Raw genomic sequence first — 16,851 nt, forward strand, 5'->3', positions numbered from 1 at the left:
GAGACCCATCTCCTCAGTTAGGGACCAGTTTGACTCTATCGCTTCCCACAGGATGCCGTGGCCTATGAGTGGAGAGGCCAGACTGGCTGCCATGTGGGAACTATGCAGGGATGGTAATGACTGCCCTATTCCAAGCAACCAGTCCTTGTCTCCTGGGTGCCTGGTTAGGGTAGTTTGGTAGTACAGGTCTCCCTGGCTGAAGAAGTTTGATAATCACCTGGAAAATGGTCTCTGAGGGTTATCTTGGCTCTCAGATATCCCCCTCCAGGGCTTGGACAGGACAGAATGGGGCGGTGCCCTTCTAGATTCCCAAGTACCATGTGGATGTCATTACTCCCTGTGAATTTGTCACTGTGTCTGGCTGAGGCTTGCTGATGGCCTCACAGTTGCATGAGTTTTAAAGCCCCGTCCCCTCAGACGCTCAGGGCCCAGCAAGCTGGATGCAATGTCGAACTGGCCCTAAGCGCTCTGCCAGTTGCTTGTGGCCCGACATGGAATCGCGATGTGACGGCTACATAGGTTTGTGAGAACAATGACCCGTGGTGGAGTCGTGATAAGGAGTGCCCCATTAGTGTGAGCTCCACTCACTGCGGAGGTTAGGCCTGAGTCTGCTAGGGTGAAGACGGGCTTCAGCGAAGAGTTAAGGAGATTCTAGAACAGCCAGATGCCTGCTGGGGGAACAGGGTGGCCCTCCAAGAGAAGATGGGAGCAGGGCGTGGTTGTGTCTGCTACACTCAGCTGCCTTCTGATTTCTAGGACACTGTAGCCCGGGGCTTCTGCCAGGTGGGATGGGCACATGGGTTGTGCAGACAGTGCCAAGTCTTCTAAACCATTGAGCTGCTCTCACTGCAGGCTTCTGATCAGACTTGCCCAGGAATCCGGGATGAACTGGAGGGTGGCTGAGTGTCCTCAGCTAGACAGAGGTGGCTGCTGGCCTCTTCTGGGGAGCTGAGACTGACAGCTGGCCTAGGGGTCAAGTACCGATTTCAGTGATGACCCCGTGGGGAGGGTCTGGGCAAAACCTGCGATTCTGGCAAGTGCCAGGGCTACCCTGGAGAGTGTGGATAAGAGGGGCACCTGAGGAGCCGGAGAGAGAACTCTCAGCCAGTGGGGCCAGAGTGGCTCCTGCTGTCCAGTCTCTGGTGACCAAATTCTTGAAGGCAGGCATGTAAGGGCTTCCCAGGCCTGAGCAAAACATCAGGTCTGAGTCCTCTGTGCACTGGTGGAGTGAGACTGTGCCAAACACTTGCCATTTCTGCAGGGTGTGCCAGCGTGTCTTTTATCATCAAGTTTCTGGGAAAAGTTTTGCATCTTATGAAAAAAGTGTGTGCGCGCCCATGTGTGTGTTTGTGTGTGTATGCACGTGTGTGTGTCTGTGTCTCTGTGTGTGGCTTATGCATATACATGTGTTCATGTTCATGCCTGTGTGTATTTGCACATGCACATGTGTGCACATGAAGGCCAACAGTCAATGTCAAATGTTTTTCTCTGTCACTTTCCACCTTGTTGTTTTTGACACAAAGTCCCTCACCAGCCTGCATATCACTGGGTTAGCAGGACGGGCTGGTCACGAAGCTCTGTGAGTCTCACTGCTTCTGCTTCCCCAGATCCACTGTGGCAGGCATGCACTACCAATGCTCAGTTCTGGGGCTTCAATTTCAGGTCCTCACGCTTGTGTGGTGAGCATTTTGTTGACTGAGCTATCTCCTCAGCCTTGCACCATCTTAAAAGGATCCCCAAACAAATCATGTAACGGAGCAGCGAGTACTGTTCTCCAGAATGCGTGGGAAGGTGCCACCGAAGCTCAGGGAACTAGACCCATCTCAGAGGTCTTGGCTGGGTTTTTGCCATACCCGAGGCTCAATTTTCCTATCTGAAAAATAGGGACAATAATAATATATTTGCATGTGTGCATGTATATGAATGTGTGTGTGCCCATGTGCGATGTGCAGAAATCAATCCACGGAAGGCATACACATGCGTGGTCCATAGCAAGCATTCTGTCACGGTTACCAATTTGTGTTGAGAACGAAGACAGGTCCCAATTTGCAAACCCATCTGGATACAGGCTGCAGAGTCCAGTTTTGCCTTTGTCTTTCTCTTGCCACGCACAGGGTGGGTGTCACCCTGCAACCGAGGAACAGCAGGCTGTAATGCTCTCACCGCCCCGCATTTCTGGCGAGCCGTTTGCTCCTGCCGTGGAATTTGATTTGAAGGAGAGAGGCTGCCAGAAGCCAGGGATTTTTGTTGACCACAAGTTGTTAATGGTCTGAGGGCTGTGTTTTCCCAGCCCCAGGGTTTCCTGGCTGTTAGCTGTGCTCACGGCGGGAAATTGGACCTGTCTTCCTTAATGAAGACCAGCTAAGGCGGCAAGGCAGAGGGTGGCCGATGGGGACTTTTCCTCCTCTTTGCTTCTTAAGGGTGTAATGACTGGGGTGGGGGGCCCGCCTCAGCTTCTCTGTGTCTCCTCGCGACTGAGACGGGATTTTTATCCCTTTTGAAATAGAAGTGATTTAACTCTTTGCTTTCTAGGTTTCAAATAATAGTGTTTGCTTTTTGCTCATTTTCACGGCCTGACTTCTCTAGAAGGTTCTTGTTGGAAATCTCCCATGGCCATTTCTTCCCACAAGATTCTTATGCGTGTTAAAGGCCAGTTTGTTCCACAGCGCTCTGGATTTGGGAGTGGGAGGGTGCTGGCGCTGAGGCGGAGGCCAGGCTGCTGCTGGCACAGGCTTGCAGTGCTCCCGCTCAGCACCACCTCTGCCAGGCAGATTTGCTGAACTCCACATGGTTTCCAACGGGCCTCGGAAAAGCTGGGGTGATCACGGCCCCACAGAGATGTTTGCGCATCGTGAAGACACTCTGAAGGAGACGGTCATGGAGGAGACCCCCAGGGCCTAGGTAGAGGCTTCTGCAACAGTGTCTTGTTTAGCTCCGTGGCATATACATGTTGAGCCCAGCTGTAGTGGCCTTGGCAGGCAGTCTCTGGCAGCTGCTGCCTCCTTCGGGCACAACCCCTTTGCCTCACTAGCTTGGATCTGAATCTTGGTGTTTCGCTGATGTTCAAGGGAGGCTGTGATAAGCCACTCGGAGAAGAAGTGAAGGTATACAGAATTCAGATGTCAGCTCCTCCTGGGTGGCCTTCAGGTGATATTCCTGGTTGAGGACTTGGAACTCAGTATTTGCATCTGTAAAATGGGTTCAATCGGGCCACCACCAATCGGTGCATTGAGGATTATGTGAAGGAATGCTCAGAGCCTTTGGGGAACCATGCTGAACTCAGGCCCTCTGGTTGTCAGAGCTGTGGCCCTCCTGGCCTGTTGACGGTGGCAGTAACTGCGTTCTCCATAAAGGCAAAGACAGAGGCTGTCCCACCTCTGAGTTTTCCAGAGTCATCTAGCGAGTAAGTGTGTTGACTTCCTCTCAGAGGTGAGGAGGGAGCAGAGCCTCTTGGCCATCCCCTTGCCTCCATCTGAGCGGAGAGACTGCATAGAACGGATGAACACAACGTGGTTGTAAGCCTGGTCCTACTTATTGCTGCTGGGACACCCGGGCCCCAGCTTTGCCCTGCCATCTCAGAAGCACACTGTGAAACATGTGCTATGTTCTCGTCACGGGGGCCTCACGCTTCTAGGTCCTGGGCGATTACTAGGATCACGCTGGTCTCCCTTGCTCACTCAGTCAACTCTAAGCAAGTGCTGGCGTTTTCCTGAGGGATATGCTGTCGAGTTTTGTCCCTTTTTTTGAAATGTGCCTGAAATCCGAGATGCAGGAGGTGCTGGGTAGGTCAAGGCTCCACGATTCAGAAAATATGTGTTTGTGTAGGGGGATGCCTTGACCTCCCCCATGAGGACAAACATCCTCTTTTCATCCAGGAGTAAGCTTTGGGGATTGGAAGCAGGGGTGCAGCTGTCAGGAAAGGTGTTATCTGTATGGTGGAAGCGAGCTGCTCTTAGCTGGAGCGTCTTTGTAGCCAGACTGTCAGCAGCAGCAAGGTGCTGGGAGCTGAGGGCTCTGTTGCCATCCGAGAGCACCAAGAGTTGAGCAACTTTATCAAATGTCATCTGCAGCATGGCAGAAGGGGAGTTCTGAAGCCAGGGAAGACTCTTCTCCAGCCGTGTAGCCTTGCTCTCGACCTCTGCCACTGGCTCCTGTGAACCTACGTTATTCAAAGTCACCAGAATCCCTGGTTCTGTCAGATCTGTGATGTTCGGAACCTTCTAGAAAGAACCAGAGCAAATGTCTTTCCAGGATGGAAGCTCGTTGCATTGACTGTCTTGCATGACAGTTAGTGACCTGCCCATCTCTCTTGACTCCTCCTGTCCCCATCATCCTATTTCCCATTCCAACCTGGAACTTGGGACGACTCTTGTTCTGCTGTCTGCAGGTTTGGTCGTGACCAGTGTTCACGACAGAAGGGCAAAGATGGGTACCCTCTGCTGACTCTAGGGCCCTGAGGTGGAAAAGCCTGAAGTGTGCCTTGAAGGAGGGCCACGGAGGAGACTGAGACTTCAGGGTATGGGGAATGGCTGGCTGCAGACTCTGGGCCAGGAGCCAAATGCACTTTTAAGCTGTTGGATGTTTCAAGGGGCAACAAGACCAAACAGACTGTAAACTCAGCTTTCACTGTGCACCCCAGTTGCTGGCGGTTACCCCCTCCCGACCACACCTCAGCGTTTGAAGAAGGCCAAGTGTTTACCTAATCCTGGCTTCCCTGTTTCCAGGAGCCCGGCTTTTCCACTGACGTGTTTTTTCCTGGAATCTGTCTGAGACAGGAACGGGCTGTGCTGAGGAGGCGCTTTCCTCGTCCGCCAGCCCACGGAGCTCTGGGGCTGGCCTTCTCAAACAAGAGTGGTCTGCGAGTCATCCATCGTCTCTGTGAGTCGGGAGATAGTACCGGTGTGGCCCCAGATCCAGGCCCAGCTTTAGCTCCGAGTCTAAAGCCTCTCCCGCTTTTCCTGCCTCTCACCCATCCACCAAGGGCCTTCCCAGTGAACTTCGATGGTCCCAGGGATTCAGCTCAGGCCTATTGCTGAGTGGGATGCCAAACCAATGAACAAGGACTACTGTCACTGGGGAATGGAGAGAGAGCTGGTCCCAGCCTGTAGGAGTCTGCCAGTGAGGGTGGACAAGCTACAGGGGCCCAGAGAGCATCTGCCCCTGTCCAGCTGTCGACATTGTCCTATACTTCGTCTCTGACATCTCTGTCGATTTGGATGACACACACGTCTCAAAAGGCGCCGCAATGAGGCACGAGATGCTCTCCCCACGATGAGCGCAACTAAGGACGGCTGGTTCTGAGTCTGGCTGCAGCGAGCTGTGAGGTCGCTGTCTAGAAGCCCCTCTGATACCATCTCTGTGCCCTAGCCCACATCCTTTGTGATGTTTACAGTCCAGACGGGACAGTCTGGGCCAGATGTTCCTGTGATCCAGCTGGAGTCCCTGTTGCTACCCAGTGTAGTTGTGGCTGTGGCCATGTTGGCCGTGCTGCGTGAGACTTCACGCTGACTGCACTGAGACCCATGTTCACATAGCCCCTTTTGTGCTACTCTAGACCCCGGTGTCCCGACCTATAGATGGGAATATGGAAGCTTCTAGAGCTAAATGGTAAGACCTAGGTTCACTTACAAGAAAGGAAGCCTCAAACCCAGGCTCTTGGCTGTCCATCCCGTTCAGGTGTGTGGGTCACACTTCCTTCTAAGGCTTTCCCCAAACCTGGTGGTCTCACCTGAAGACCCTCATATGTGAATTCCATCCACCTAAGGCCTGTTTTCGGTCAGGTCATACTCTAGAGTTGAAGGGTTAGAGCTACAACATAGCTTTGGGGCATCCGTTCAGCTCATGTCTCTAAAGCATCCTGGAAAAGGCCTCCGCTGGTCCACCAGAGCACGCACACCTCAGTGCAAAGCACTGGGCACTCCTGAGTGGCTTCCAGATCCGCAGCTATCAGGTTTAGGAAGAGTTTGGTGTTGGGTTCAGGAGCTGGCACTAGCCTGTACATGGCTGGCCGATGGCCACACAGCATTACTCATCGAGTAAATTGTTGACTGGCAGGCAATCAGACGGGAGGTCTCTGCTTCTGGATACTCAGTAAGGCAAGGCCCTGAGCAGCAGAGTAGAGATTCAACCCATCACAGGACTTGCCTGACCCGCGAGGGTGTCAGGTTTATTCCATGGAAACTGTGAGCAGCGGCCATCTCCCAGGAGACAGGGTTGACCTTATGTTGGAAGTCAGGCCTTGTCCAGTGACATCATGCTGGGCTGGCATGCAGCAGACATTCTGATCTGGTCCCCTGAGAGCATTGTGGCTAAGGAGATCTAGGAAGTTAGACCTCATTTCACCGAGGCACACAATCACTGAGGGAGGGGACCAGGGCAGATAGGGACACATGTAAGGGTAGCAGAGCAGCAGGAGGGGCACATGGCTGAGGAACTTATGAGAGCCTAGAAACTTCTATCAGGTTCTGGCTACGCCCAACAATGCTGCTATGAACATAGTTGAGCACATGCCCTTGCGGCATGATTGAGCGTCCTTTGGATATATACCCAAAAGTGGTATTGCTGTGTCTTGAGGAAGGTTGTTTCCTAATTTTCTGAGAAATCACTACACTGACATCCAAAGGGCTGTACCAATTTGCACTCCCACCAGCAGTGCAGAAGTGTTCCCTTTCCCCCACAACCTCTCCAGCATAAGTTGTCATCAGGGTTTTTGATCTTGGCCATTCTTACAGGTGTAAGATGGAATCTCAGAGTTGTTTTGATTTGCATTTCTCTGATGACTAAGGATGCTGAACATTTCCTTAAGTGTCTTTCAGCCATTTTAGATTCCTCTGTTGAGAGTTCTCTGTTTAGGTCTGTACTCCATTTTTAAAATTGGATTATTTTATTCTTTTGATGACCTATTTCTTGAGTTCTTTGTATATTTTGGAGATCAGACCTCTGTCTGATGTGGGGTTACTGAAGATCTTTTCCCATTCTGTAGGCTGTTGTTTTCTTACTGACCATGTCCTTTCCTTTACAGAAGCTTTTCAGTTTCAGGAGGTCCCATTTATTAATTGTTTCTCTCAGTGTCTGTGCTGCTGGGGTTATATTTAGGAAGTGGTTCCCCGTGCCAATGCATTCAAGTGTACTTCCCAGTTTCTCTTCTGTGAGGTTCAGTGTGACAGCATTGTTTGTCACAGCCAGAACCTGGAAACAACCTAAATGCCCCCCAACCAAAGAATGGATAAGGAAAATGTGGTACATTTACACAATGGAGTACTACACAGCAGAAAAAAATAATGACATCTTGAAATTTGCAGGCAAATGGATGATCTAGAAAACATCATATTGAGTGAGGTAACCTAGACCCAGAAAGACAAATATCATATGTGCTCACTCATAAGTGGCTTTTATACATAAAGCAAAGAAAACCAGCCTACAATTTACAATCCCAGAGAACCTAGACAACAATGAGGACCCTGACAGAGACATACATGGATTTATTCTACATGGGAAGTAGAAAAAGACAAGATCTCCTGAGTAAATTGGCAACATGGGGACCATGGGAGAGGGGTGAAGAAGAGGGGAGAGGTTGGGAGGAGAGCAGAGACAAATGTAGAGCTCAATAAAATGAATAAAACAGAAGGAAAAACTGCTATCAAGCTGTGGATGGGTGAGAGTGTCTGAGCTCCGACTTGGGGGCTCCAGAGGGAGCTTAGCCAAGTCCTGTCCTTCAGTTCCCATGGCGGACGGCATGGGTGTTGGGAGCTGGTGTCAGAAACACAGACAGACGGACACCTTTGAAGCTCCTCAGTGCCAGAGTTTTTGAGAAACAGGAAGCCCACAAGCTATGCCAATTTGATTGGCTGTAATCCACCAAGTGTTCCTAATTGGGTTGGTAGACACTCGCAAAGTTCTTTTATTCTACTCTTAATTGTGGATATTAACTCTTCTACATGTGTTCTGGTTAGTGTGTTTGTTTGTTTTGTCAACTTGACACAAGCCAGGATCAGCTGGGAAGAGAGAGCCTCAAATGAAAGAAGGTTCTTCTATCAGATTAACCTGTGGGCAACCCTATGGGGCATTTTCTTGAATAATGATTGATGTGAAATGGCCCAGCCCATTGTGGGTGTTGCCCAATACAGGTGGCCCTGCATTGATTAAGAAAACAGGCTGAGCAAGCCATGAGGAGCAAGCCGGTTAAGCAGTATTCCTCTGTGGGCTCTGCTTCAGTTCCTGCCTCTGGGTTCCTGCCTTGAGTTCCTAGCCTGACTTCCCTTGGGGATGGACTGTGATTGGGACATGTAAGCCAAAAATAAAAAAAATAAAACCCCCCAAAAACCAACAACAAAGCCTTTCCTCCCTAATTTGCTTTTGGTCAGAATGTTTTATCATAGCGATAGGAGGCAAACTAGGACATTACCCCCCCCCCCCGTCTCTGTCTCTGTCTCTGTCTCTGTCTCTCTCTCTCTCTCTCTCTCTCTCTCTCACACACACACACACACACACACACTCTACAGATGGTTAGGAGGCTGTCAGGTTCATGTGGGTATCCTGTGGGGTCTGGGCTTGGCCATACTCATAGTCCTGGCTCAAGTCAATATGTAGCCTTCTTCACATAGCTTCACCCACATCACTGGCTCAGCACCTCCCATGTTGATGGAGCAGGAGACCATGGCCAAGCTCTGAGCTCCATTGTGCCTTCCTGGACCACTTAGGAAGAATCCACATGGCACAATTGTACAAACTGTCCCCAGGAAGCCTAAGGGCTGTTTTTCCTCCCTGGAGACTAACAGTTATGACACAGAGTTATTTACCTGTGTCTGTAGACTTCCTAGAGAGTGGGACACACTGAAAGCATGGGAGGGGGAGGAATCAGAGCCCTGTGCTCTCCTGCAGGCTTTTATGCTGAAGAGGGGCGTTCAGATGATGGTGAGCCTTCACCAGGGGTTGACGACTGTAGGGAATGGTTATGGTCATGACTGGAAGAGCAGTGGTGGTGTGGCGGTGCTGGTGGTGCTGGTACTCTGGGTGGTGGTAGTGGTTATTGTGGTGATGATCTTGGTGATTATGGTAGTGGTGATGGTGATCTAGATGGTGGTAATGGTGGTGGTAGTAATAATGGTGGTGATGATGATGGCGGTAATAATAGTGGTAGCGGTGATGGTCACCTTGGTGATGATGGTCTTGGTGATGACAGTGATGATAATGAAGGCGCTAGTGGTAATGGTGGTGGTGATGGTGAAGGTATTGGTGGTGGTGATGGTGGTCTTGGTGATGGTAGTGATGGTGATGACAATTACAGTGAAGGTATTGGTGGTGATGGTAGTGGCAATGGTGAAGGTGTTGGTGGTACTGATAGTAGTGATTGTGATGGTAGTGGTGGTGGTGATAATGGTGGCTTAGGTGATGGTGGTGGTGGTGGTAATGTTGGTGGTGGTAGTGGTGATGATGTTCTTGGTGGTGTTAGCAGTGGAGGTGGTGATAGTGGAGGTGATAATCCTGGTCTTGGTGGTGGTTGTGGTGACGATGAAGATGGTGATCATCCTTCTCTTTCTAAGATACTTCCTGCATGATGCCTTTATTCCCTGCACCCTTCATAGGGTCTAGGAAAAGAAGAAGACATTTTTGGTCCTGTGAACACAGCTCAGCCCATCTCCACAGGCTACTGGAAACCATAGATCAGTGTGTTCAGTTCCCCTTCCCTGGCTTACACATTTTTTGTTTCCATCCTGTGTAGCCCATAGGCAATAATACCAAAGCAGAATTTCTAAATGTGACTTGTGTGGGCTCCAGAAGACCCAAACAGGTGATCTGTCAATAGGGAACCTCTGGGTACATCATGGGGTGTCAAAAAGGGCCCCTCAGCACTCAGTGCTCTGCTCCAGGAAGAATCCCTGGCTGGCTGGCAGGGTGTGTCCCGTACCTATGGGTACCTGGCATGCGTCCGTTTGGCCTGGCTCTGCGGTCCTTCAATGCCGCTGGAAACATGGCCATCCTCTGCTCCAGTTGCGGAAGTTGGGCTGAGGCCTCCCCTGGCCGCTGCCAAGGCCAGTCCTCTTTCCATCCTCACAGATGGGGAAGCGTGGCCCAGTGTGGTTTGGGAAAGTGCCTAAGATCACTGAGCGTGACTCAGATGGGAAACCAGGGGAGCTTGGCAGTGTGGCCCTCGGGTTCCACCTCCTTCCACCTGTGACAACAAGCAAGGAGCTCTGGGAACTTGTCCAGGCCACAGGTACCTAGGTGTGTTTTGAATGGGTGATGGAGAGGTCTACCCTCACTAGCTCTGGGGCATGGTTCTGGGGATGGCTTATGGCCAGGGAGCGTGGCAGTGGGGACTCAGGACTTGTGGCGAGTACACTTGTGGGCTGTCTCTCCTGCAGCCTGCAACAAGAAGGGCTTGTTTTCCCAACTTATTTGCACCTGTCTATTTGCAGGCTCGAGGTCATCCGCATAAAATTTGAGATGTAATCTGTAAATTAAGCAGTGGTCTGTGAGGATCCCTGCAGAGCCCCCTTTGGATGGGGTGAGGGCCAGGTATGGCAGCCGTGGCGTGGAGGCTGCCTCAGGAAGAAGGAAGAATAAAAAGGGAGGGGGGCAGAGAGAGGCCCCTGTTATGAGAGGGTATATTGCAAAGCCTCCACTGTATGTGAGTGCACTCGCTGCATAGCCCCCAGGGTTGTAGACTCTTCCACAAAAGCTTTGCAATTTCCTCGGCCCAACGCAGCCTGGCTAAAATCTCATTATCGGCAGAAACACAACCGACTCTCTCAGCAAAATGCTTCAGGCTCCGTGAGCGCCAAGGACAGTGTGATCTCTACAGTGTCCAAATGGGGACGGGACTGCCCTCTGCAGAAAAATGGACTGTTCACTTGATGTTGCCAACATGGGGGCATGGTCAGCACAGCACACTGGAACAGCATGATGACCGACAGGCACGGGGGTAAAAGCTTCTAGAGACCCCGTAGGGGCTCAGAAAGGAAGGGGAAGGGACAGGCAAAGGTTGTTATATGAGGGTGAAGGTGGTATTTGAATACTGGCACCTTTTCTCCTCACGTGGTTTAGGGTCACCATAGGCAGGCCATGTGGGACTGCTAGTTCTGGGTGTGGCATTTGATATTAAGTGATGGTAGGTAGGGCTTGGCCCTGGCCTTTGGGGTTAGAAGGATGGGCTGGGCTGCTACCCACCATGTATGAGCTTGCATGGGTGACTGAGAAGTTTGAGGGTGTCCTATGTGTGATGTGCACAGCTTGACACTGTGGCCTTAGACTCCAAGGGAAGCCACTCCAGGGAGCTGGGAGGGATGCAGGCAGCCTCCTTGCTAGGTGGTCTGTGACAGTGGTCTCATCTCTCTGTGTTCACACATCTGTGTCATGGAGAAGGGAAAGATGGAAGAAGCCATCCATCCCCTCCACTTGGAAGTGTGGGAATGGGGTAGGGTGAGGCCTGGAGAAGGGTCACTTCTGCTGAGATACAGAAGGGGCTAGCAAGGGCTGGTGGACAACACTAGACCTTATCTGAGGCAGGCTCAGTCAAGATTCCCTGTTCCCGAGCAGCTTATGTCATCATGTGGGTGACGGGGGGTGGAACGGGGAGTCTCAGTGCAGTTCTCGAGGACCCAAAGCTGCAGTTGAGGGAGGAAACAGTGTCCTGGGTACTCAGGTACTCCCTTCCGTGCTCTTTGAGGGTCAGCCACTTAGCACATACTAGGGCCCTCCCATGACATTTGCATGTACATGCACACAGACAAAGCTGTGCCCACACGGGCATATACTACAGCTAACATACAGTCTCGACACCATGTATGTGCACAAGATCTATGCTCGTATCTACAAACACATCAGACCACCTCAGCTCTTGCTATGAGACCTGCAGGCTTGTAAGTGCAGGGGGTGTGTGGCCTTGTGGTAGTGTTGGGGAAACAGACTCCGGAGAAAATCTCCAGAATGCAGAGAACAGTAGATGAGACTCCTGCCCCTGAGACTCCTCCATGGTGGGCAAGAGGGCCGCGGTAGAATGTTACATGGCACCACCCCACTGGCGTGTGACCTCTCCCTCTCTGGGCAATGTCATGCTCAAGGAGAAAAGGGGCAGGGTATGTGGTTTGTATCAGGATAGAGGTAGGAGCAGGGGCAATTCTGAAGGAGCTGGGGGTTATATCTGCCATCCTTGCCATCTCTGGGCAGTGTGTATGGGATGCTTTGTAATAAGACATGGCATTAAGTGAGCCTCCATGAGATCCTAGATAGCCAGTGTCTCCATGCAGGAGCAGAGAGCCTGTGGCCCAATCCCCAAATTCAGCCGGTTGTTTATGAGAACCTGCGGCCAAGTCCCATCTCTGGAAGGGCAGCTGGTCCTGACATCTTGCAGCACCTCAGGGCCCCCAGAGTGCTGTCCATGAACAATTGCAATCTCCTGCCTTCACTGAGAAGCCAGGAGTGTCTTTCTGAACTTCAGGCCTGAGACCATTCTGTGTGGTCGCAAACTGTGGGTGAGTGAGGTCATGAGCCCAGTATAGGTTCTGACTTCCTGCCTCTACCCCTGCTGGCTACTGCTGGGCCCTGAGGAGGCCTTGAGGGCCCCCAGCCTGCAGGTTTAAATCCTGTATTTCTCCCATGTTTTAAAGAGGTCCTTGTGAGGTTTAGGGCTGTTGCATGGAGCCTGGGTCTCTCCCATGAAGCATTGATAAAAGTGTTCTTAATATGAAACTCTGGCCATTGGTTTTATTTTTAGATTTATTTACTTTATTTGATATGTATGAATGTTTTGCCTGCATGTATGGTTGTGTACTTTGTGGCCATGGAGGCCAGAAGAAGGTGTTGGATACCCTGGAACTGGAGTTACGGTGGTTATGAGCAGCCAGGTGGATGCTGGGAATTGAACCCAGGTCCTCTAGGAAAGCAACAAGTCCTCTTAAAGGCTGAGCTCTCTCTCCAGCCCCAGGCTTCAACAGTAGTTCAACCCCTGGGGCTTCCAGGCTTCTGCCTAGGCCACAGGCAGTAACTTCCAGAAAGCTTGCTGAAGTTGCATCCAGTGTGACAGGGCAATCATGAGAGGCTAAGTCTCCCACAAGGCCCTCTGAACTTCCTGCAGAGCTGGCTGGTCCACAGGGGATTGAGGCCATTGGGGACATCCTACAAGGTTTCAAAATGGGTTAGCACAGCATAGCTACACCCTGCTGGGGCTCCCAGCAATGGGTGCTTGGGCCCCACCCCCTAAATGTTCCACAGAGAAACCGGAGAGAGACCAGATGTGTCAGGTCCACCCTAGAAGCATTCTTGAGCTTCCAGGATGATGGAGAAGAGCATGCTTGCCCTCTGGGATGCTTTCCAAGTTGCAGGGGCAGGACCTGTGCTCTTCTCCCCTACCTCCCGACTTCACCAACCCCAGCCTCTCCGGACCCACCCCCATCAGAGACTTCTAGAGGACCTGGATTTCTGTTCAGGACACAGGGCGTTCTTAGGTTCAAGACTGCTGTCTGCCTCCATCCCTTGTGACCTATCTGTCTGTCTATCTCTATCTATCATCTATCTATCTATCTATCTATCTATCTATCTATCTATCTATCTATCTATCTATCTATCATCTGTCTGTCTGTCTATCTCTATCTATCTATCTATCTATCTATCTATCTATCTATCTATCTATCTATCTATCTATCATCTATCTATCTCTATCTATCTATCTATCTATCTATCTATCTATCTATCTATCTCTATCTCTATCTATCTCTATCTATCTATCTGTCTGAGACAGGTTCTCACGTAGCCCAAGCTGGCCTGTGATTTGCTATACAGCCAAGGATACCCTTGAATTTGTAATCCTCTTGCTATCTATTACTGCTCTAGTGCTGAGATGTACATGGTGCTATATTTCTTCAGTTATGTAGTGCTGGGGAGTGAACCCGGGCTTTTTTGTTTTGTTTTGGTTTGGTTTGGTTTGGTTTGTTTTTTTTTAAGACAGGGTTTCTTGGCTGCTTAGGAGCCTGTCCTGGAACTAGCTCTTGTAGACCAGGTTGACCTCGAACTCACAGATCTGCCTGCCTCTGCCTCCCGAGTGCTGGGATTAAAGGCGCGTGCCACCACTGCCTGGCAAACCCAGGGCTTTTATCCACGCTAGACTAGTTCTCTACGTACCAGTCATCATTGTATTTTCACCAGGCTGGCAATGGTTCTGGGGACTTGGGAGTGCCTTAGCACAGTTCCTGCATTCCTCACGACACTCCCACCCCCAGTGCCCTCTTAGGTCTGATTGCCATCTGATAGCTACCCAAAGAAGTTGGTTGAGAGATTGGACACCAGACCCTAGCTCCAGTCTGAGGCCATGTGGTAGCTGCAAGTCACAGGCAGCCTAGGATGGAGGTAGGGTCTTCTCAGAGCCCAGCATGAGTTTTCAGCTTTTGTCCTGATCCAGCTCCTCTTCCTCCTGCTTCTCTAAAGGTCTAGGAGGGGACTGTGATGCTCTCACCCTGGCCTCTCTGCCCCAGCCTGTGCTACATACAGCTGGGGGAGCAGAAACAGGTGCCAAGTGCAGGCCCTGTCCTACCATCTTGTTTCCCTCCCCTGCAGAGAGCTCCTTGTCCCTTGGTAGTCTTGCTGGGCATTGGGAATTTGAGGCTTTTCTCCCTCTCCTCACATGCAATGAGGAAAGGATAATGGGCCAGAGGCACACTGGACCAGTACCAGGTTTAGAGTTAAAGCGACTCCCAGTAGGGCTCGGAGACGGACGCGGTGGGGAAGGTAGGCATTTCTCGCCCAGCCTGGGTTGATTGCATGTCCACATCCAGACTGAAAAGCTGACTGGGCTGAAGCCAGCTTAGCTTGGGTTCCAGGATAGGCGCACAGGAACATGGAACTTTGTATCAGTTCCTAGAGCCCTTTATCTAGCCTTGGAAGCAGTTGTCATGTAGTGTGTGGTGTACCCACACTCAGTGACAGTGAGCCACCTTACTCCATCCTGCTCTCTTGACCACTAAGCTGAATTGCAGGGATATGTTAGACACATCCCTGCCCAAAGAGCGTGGTGCTCCTGGAAAGGCAGACAGAGCCTGTAAGAGACAGTAGTCTCACAATGTGTCAGCTGCTAGGCCCCGAAGACTCTAAGTGTTCACTTCCCCCCAAAGAGATTTCTTCCTCCCACCAAGTGTGTTTGGAGATCGTTTATTTACATGCCAAGCTCTCGACTGAAAGAGAAAATATTTTTATTTGAATTGGATGAAATTTGAGCTAGATAGACGTCATGTTGCTAAATGAAAATGTCTGTTTTTCCTGCACCGTCCTGCCATGAGGCTCTCATCTGTGGCCGTTGAAAACCCAGGCCTCCAACATCCTAGGAGGGACAAGTGTGGGTGGGAGGGAGGGAGCCAGGGCAGTGGGTACCTCTTCTAGCCTCAGAGAAGGTGGGGAGGGGTGATGGGAATGAGTGGGAATTAACTAGCCTGGGTACCAGTAGGGAAAATACTATGTAAAATACGGAGAGGGGATCATTGGGACCCTGCTGTACCCTCCCCCCCATTTACTGCAGCGGAGGCTGCAGAGCATCGAGCGGTAACATTAACATTAGCAGCAGCAGCAGCATTAGCAGCAGCAGCAGCAGCAGCAGCATTAGCAGCATTAGCATCAGCAGCAGCAGCAGCAGCAACAGCAAGCAGTTTTGTACATCTATTCTGACTCCCAAATCCCCTTATGGGCTGGAGTGCAGGGCTGGTCTAAAGGAGGAAGAAGTTCTTGTCCTTGCCTTTGCCCCTTCACCTCTAGGGTTCATGGGTTAGGTTGGCCCTCTTACCCACAGCTGCCTCTTGACAGCTGTCCTGCCTCATCTTATGGAAGGAACCTGGGCTCCAGGGCATAGCAGTATTTGGAGTGGTGGGCACAGCTCTTTGCACGTCCAAAGAAGGCAGTAGCTGTCCAGCTTGCTGCGGGGAAGAATGCTTTCTGTCTTCAGCCTGGATAGGAGTTTGCCTACCGAGGTGGGGACCGGTGGGGCGGGTCAGCTGGTAGTCATGGGCACAGGGCTTGTGGGCTACCCCTGTAGCTCAATGCCTTAGTTAGTATGAATTATCAACTTGACACTGCCTGGAGTCATCTGAGAAGGGAGTCTCAAGAGACTCAGATCAGACTGGCCTATGGGCATGTCCGTGGTGCATAGTCTTCTTGAGTGTGAATTGACAGAGTCTGGCCCAGGTTGGATTGCACTATTCTATAGGTATGTTGTGCTGGGCTGTTTAAGAAAGCTAGCTGAGCCAGGCGGTGGTGGTGGCACATTCCTTTAATTCCAGCACTCAGGAGGCATGGGTAGGCAGATCTCTGAGGTCAAGACCAGCCCGATCTATAGCACAGATTCCAGGACACCTAAGGCTACACAGAGAAACTCAAAAAAAAAAAAAAAACCAAGCAAACAAACAAAACACCATCAGGGCGTGTCCCTGTCTGTGAGAGAGGCAGCCAGCGTCGTCCCCCGTGGTTTCTGCTGTACTCTTAGCTGTGGGTGAGTTCTCTGTTTAGAGGTAATGCTTCATGGAATAGCAGATAGGTCTGGCTTCAGGTTTCTGTCCTGAACTTAATCCTGGGCTGTGACCTGGAAGCGTAAGCCAAATAAATCTTTTGTCAGAGTCCTTTATCAGAAATGGAAAGGAAGCCAGACTACTGAGATCAGGGCCAGTGATCTCTCCTGAATACAGCTCCTCACTTGTCCAGTGGGTAGTGACAGTCACGTGAGTGAATGGGCACTGTGCCCTAGGGCACTAGGCAGACCTTAGGAGGAAATATCTGCCCCTCCTTTTCCATAGAGATCAGGGTTTGGGCTCTGTCTACTGTAATGGTACCCAGAGGAAAGGACCTTGTAGGTTGCCCTGGAGGCTACCCTACACA

The 16,851-nt window shown here is 51.0% G+C and overlaps 1 protein-coding gene across 2 annotated transcripts in view; it reads left to right on the plus strand.

The window, feature by feature from the left end:
• The window catches only part of Col5a1 (collagen type V alpha 1 chain), a 152,245-nt gene that overhangs the window by 43,362 nt on the left and 92,032 nt on the right, over window positions 1-16,851 (plus strand). The gene's annotated exons all lie outside the window — the stretch shown is intronic.

This window comes from Arvicola amphibius, chromosome 7 (genome assembly GCF_903992535.2).
Source record: "Arvicola amphibius chromosome 7, mArvAmp1.2, whole genome shotgun sequence".
In the NCBI taxonomy this organism is placed as follows: domain Eukaryota; kingdom Metazoa; phylum Chordata; class Mammalia; order Rodentia; family Cricetidae; genus Arvicola; species Arvicola amphibius.